This window comes from Poecilia reticulata, linkage group LG19 (assembly GCF_000633615.1).
Source record: "Poecilia reticulata strain Guanapo linkage group LG19, Guppy_female_1.0+MT, whole genome shotgun sequence".
Lineage (NCBI taxonomy): Eukaryota > Metazoa > Chordata > Actinopteri > Cyprinodontiformes > Poeciliidae > Poecilia > Poecilia reticulata.
In genome coordinates this window covers 2,574,839-2,580,172 of record NC_024349.1, presented here as the reverse complement: position 1 = coordinate 2,580,172, position 5,334 = coordinate 2,574,839, and the positions used below count along the sequence as shown (strand labels likewise).

Sequence of the window (5,334 nt, the reverse complement as noted above, 5' to 3'; positions counted from 1 at the left end):
TAGCTAACGGCTCAAGGCTAATAGCTAACGACTCAATGCTAACGGCTCCAGGCTACCAGCTAAGCGTCAAACAAACACAACTCAGTCTGATTAAGATACCAATGCTAAACATCTGGTCATTTCCGGACTAATAAGTGAAGGTCTATGCTGGATTTGCGTCTAGATTCCAACGGTAGCTCTATGGCAGCATGAACATTTTTATTGTATTTACATTTGCGCAGTTTTATGCTACGGTTTATTTTTAAGCATTTTTCTGAAGGCAGATTTTCACAAGCAGGTATTATTTAAATAATTACTCACCTGTTTTGTCATGCAAAATGTTTCACTCTCACATCCAACCAGACTTTATGTCCCTCATCATTTTTTCTGTCGGGCTTGATCATTGATTTATCTGTTATTTCCCCGCTAATAACCTGACAGACCTGATGTACGACTCGTTAGAGAGTTTCTTGCCCCACTGTCTCTGCATTAGCATGATGAAGCAAAAATGTCTCGGGTAACGCATTTACTACCCCTGCTGTTATAACAGTCGTCTTCTTTTTGTTTTAATGGCGGTTGACAAGCAACTTAATGGTGTGCATTACCGCCACCTACTGGTATGGAGTGTGGATCAGGACGCAACTGATCCAAGATAGTTTATTAAATAACGTAAATATTCAGAAGAAGAGGAATATCCCAAAACATTATTATTATAGCAGTCTGTCGGGGTTTGCTCTACTTCCGCCTGGAGGCGGAGCCGACGTCATAAATACAACTGTTGAGGTGCGTTCACACCAAATGCGTTTTGAGCATCATGCGCGTCTGGTTTATATTCAAAGTTTATGTGGAGCGTCGGACACGTCAAACGGTTCAAATCGTGCCATGCTAGGTGCTTGAAACGCGCCTCCACAGACTTTCAACGTAAACCAGACGCTCAAAACGCGTTTGGTGTGAACGCACCGTTAGATTCTACGTCAACATTCATAGCATCAGTAAAATAACTCTTTATTGATGCTAAGAAGAGGTGGGAGTGATGCCTGCACCTTGCTGTTAGCTTATTTCTGTTTCTCCACACTAAGCTCAGTTAAGATAAATAAAAAGGGCTCAACCCCTTTAATCCTAAAGCCGAGACATTTATGATGTTCAAGCTCTGAAAATATGCTTTGTTGACTAATAACACTAATTAACACCCATTTTCACTCTGTTCTCTTCATACTTCAGAAGCCAAGTGCTTTAATTTGTATGAGTCCTGTTTCATCTCCCTCCTCCATGCTTTTTCCATGTGCTGGCAAAATGCTTTGAAGATTTCCAATGCCTGACATTTAAAATCCAGAAAGTCGAGCTGAGGAAACTTCTCATCTGTGCTATGTTTAGACTCTCTCCTGCATTAGCTCACACAGCCGGCGCATTGTTAAAAGCAGGAAAAAGAGAAGAAAAAGATGCTCCTGTCTCCGCGACCCTCCCTCAACTCAGACGTGTGCGTTATCTTCTCCGTTTCCCCTCAGAGTGTCTCTCTGTCCCAACATTCATTAAACCCGCAGGACCTCCAGGTGGAGGGAGGCTGCGCCGTCCGACCGCCTCCTTGTCATCATTTCTCGGCGACGGCTCGTTTCTCCATCTCTGAGCCTGCACAGGTGAGCCTGTTCCCAGCGGCGTCGGCGATGAGCTGCAGCCCCCTCTGCTCGGTACATGGGGGTCCTAATTAGGCCTGAGAGCTGGAGGAAAGCAATCCCCGAGAACAAGCAGCACCGGGGCTCTGATTAGGCTCTGCTACTGGACGGCTCTCCAGAGATTGCTTGCAGGTCAAATCTCTCTTTTTCTTTTTAGTTTTCCATCTTACACACACACTCTGCTTCCTCTTTCAGATATAAATCCCCTCAGGATTTGTGAATTCCTTCGCCTTTCTGAGCATCGGGATATGACCTACATGCACTTAACTAACGAGGGGCTCGTTATTCTGAACGATAATTTGATAAGCATCATGTTGTAAGCAGTTTAATTAAATGGAACAATTTTCCAAACATGCCAATATGTTTGGATTAAATTTGTAATCAAAGATTTTCCCCACTGAGAACATTTTAAATATAAATAACTAAATAGAATCAGGTAGGAAAGTATAAGCCGACTTCTTATCAGTTTGTTTTACATGAACCAAATCAAAATCTCGACGGCGGCTGAAGACGGACGTTTTATTTATTCAGATGACGATGATGTTCCTGGGGACGGTGCAGCTCATCTCCAGCATCATCCCGGCTGCTTGATGTCGCCTCACCATTCGCGTTTTTAGATTTTTAATGAGGCAAAGATGGAGGCTTGCTCCCGAAAAGGAATCTTCCCTCAAATCAGCAGCACTGGCATCATTTTTACATGTACTTGTTAACAATGCTGCAGCAAGTGTTAATGCACGCCTACAGGAAAACATAAATTACATACTGCTCTATTTAAGCAGCAGCAAATTTTAAGACTCTCTCCTCTCTTTCTCTCTCTCTCTCTCGGCGTCTGCTTGTGATGTTCTCTTGGGATTGCACAAAGTTCCCTGCTATCTGAATGAGACAGCAGCTGACACTGCAGAGGCAGAGATTCAGCAGTGCACCTCATTCAGTCCTAATGTTTCAGAATAGTTTAGCTTCTGCAGCCGACAGGGTGTCCCAGTGGTCGAAATCACCAGTGGCGTAGGAGCCAAATTAAAATGAAGTGCTGACAACTATGGCACAGTCACCAGCATGTAATGGTGCGTGCTCTACAACTATTTGCAGACCAGAGTTAGAGCAGCGGGCAGCAGAGAGGATTCTTCACGAGCAGCGGCATGTGATGCCAAGAAACTTTTAAATACGCCAAAGAAGGTGAAGACTGAGAGGAAATGTAAACATTTTGCAAAAAAATAACTAATAGTTCCACGTTAAAATGCTTTGAAAGCAAAATAAAATAAAAATCTAATGATTTTCTGCTTTTTAATGACTCATAATTGATGCTTTCCCAGAGAAAAGGGTGGTTTGCATAAAAATCGATTAGAAATTCACTAAAAACTGCCACAAATATCCAAATATTTAAAGAATCACACTGGATCGTATTGAAAACTTAAAAAGTAGCTTCTTGAGATGGTCTTCCACTTGTTTGAGGATTTTTCTCCCAGAGCACATCTAAAATATTAAAAAGATAATGCAGCTAGGAGCTGAAATATTTAGCTGCATTGCTTTTTTAACACCACTTCCTGGTTTTTGCAGAGCAGCCAATCCAGGAGCGTTAATCATTTTCCCTTTATTTCCACCAAGACCGGAAATAAGAAAGACTGTAGATTTTAGCTTCTGTGGTAATGAGCTAAGATGGTTCCCATTGTTCATATTAATATATTTAATAAAAGACTGAACTAGTAAAACAGGCAGATATAAGAGTTTTTAGAGGCAGGCCTCAAGTATTTATGGATATTAGCTATTTATGCACTGCAAAACACAAAATCTGTTGGGGTTTTTTGTCTAGTTTCTTCTGCAAATATCGTATAACATGGAGAAGATGTCTCGTTAAAAGTGAAATAATCTGCCAGCAGAACAAGTTTTTAATCGATATCAAAGACATTATTTATTTATCAAGCTTCTGCATGTTGCTGAAAAGTTACTGGTAAGTTAGTTTTGTCTTATTTCAAACCTACCGAGTTATTTATGCAGGAGAAACTAGACCAAGACTTTGTGTTTTTGCAGTTTCACTACCGCCAACACCGTCGGTTCAGTGTCTTCCTGAAATCCATTTCTGGCATCTTGCTGCAAGAATGAAGAAAAATCCTCCAGAAAACATTTACTTACTGCTTCCTCACCAAGCAGAAGGGATAAAATGGTCGTCCACGTTAGCTAACGCTCAATTTTAACCTGGAGCCACATTAGCAGGAAACAAGGCTAGCGAGGCTAACTGGGCTAGCCAGGCGATTTGGCCACAGTCTCATCTTTTTCCAGCTCAGAACAATAATCCTTCTCAGCCCAGGCCTGTTAGCTCTGTAGTCGTAGAGGTCAGAGTGGTGTTGGCGCCACCTGTGAAAGTGTTTTTAACAGAGAAGGCTAAACGGTGAACACGCCGCTTCCTGCCGGAGCCTTTCATGTTTCACACCTGTGAAATTGAGGAAAGCGTTGTTCGGCTCCAGCTCTTCACTGTTGCGTCTGTTTGACAACTGAGAGTCTTCTCTGAAGCAGCTATAGTGAGATGGAGAGCTGATTAGACTGGAAGAGTAGTCAACCCTCAGTCTGTCTCACCAGGAGATGTGTCCTAATTAGAGCGTGTGCCTCGCGTCTCACTGAGAACGAATAACGAGCCTCGTCCCGCTGCGGCCTCCAGACGAGGCAGCGGAAAGCTCCGGACTTCAGGCCGCACATGAGCCGATGAGGCTGTCCGTTATCTGACAGCAGTCAGATAAAAGAGAGAAGTGAAGGACAAACCTCAATGTGCTTTTCTGGGGTCTTTTATGCGTCAGAGCGACACATGGTGAAGTTTTAGCTTGGAGTTTTAAGTGGTATTTTACGGAGCCGCCTTGGGGACATAGGGGTTTTTTCTTTTACGTTCTCTCGTAATAATGTACTCATCGGTCCATGGGGCATAATTTAATACTGCAAGTCTTTCTTACGGTGAAACCCTAGTTTCTGCTACATCTTAAGGTTTTTGCATGTATGTTAATATCTCCTTTGTGAGATATCTGAAGTTTCATATCTTTTTCTTTAGGATTTAAATGCACCACAAACCTATGTGCAAAAGCAAAACAGGTCAAACATGAAGTTTCCATCCCTAATAAGATGAAACCTTCAGTAAAAAGTTTCTGTTTTTACCCTGTGATTTATTTTCACGGGGTAATAAAGTCATCTGACAGTTTTTATTGTCTTTTTTTGTGACATGCAGTGAAGAAATCAATATTTTGCATTAAAGAGTTAAAACGTTGAGGCTCTTTAAATGTTTGCAATTTTTAATTGACATTTGTGACTATTAGCTACGAAATAGACCAGGGTGTATTTGTTAATTTGTTGAAGGGAAACATAAAACTTATTACAAGGGAATGCAAAATAAAAATGTCCCCTAAGGGGCTCCGTAGTATTTAACCCTTTTGAGAAAAACCTTGCAGGACTACATTTTGTTGCACTGATAGCTGCAAGGGGCTGCAGCTGCTACCGTGTTTCCCCAATTGTAAGACGTATTGGGGGTTTCAGGGGGGTCGGCTAATATAAGCCGTACCCGGGAAAGTAAGACATATGTCTTACTTTCGGGGAAACATGGGGGTATCGCCGCCTCCCTCTCATCCAGCTGCGCGCCGCCTCCTGCCCATGTCCGCACCGTCCCCCTCTCCATACGTCACCGCCCCGTCCCCCTCTCCATACGTCACCG

At 42.6% G+C, this 5,334-nt stretch overlaps 1 long non-coding RNA gene across 1 annotated transcript in view; it reads left to right on the top strand.

Annotated features, from left to right (window-relative positions):
- The first annotated feature begins 1,036 nt into the window (after positions 1–1,036).
- Positions 1,037–5,334, top strand: part of LOC103481126 (uncharacterized) — a 7,617-nt gene continuing 3,319 nt past the window's right edge. The window contains exon 1 of the long non-coding RNA XR_536237.2: positions 1,037–1,781. This is a non-coding gene — a long non-coding RNA (uncharacterized LOC103481126). The remainder of the gene's footprint in view (positions 1,782–5,334) is intronic.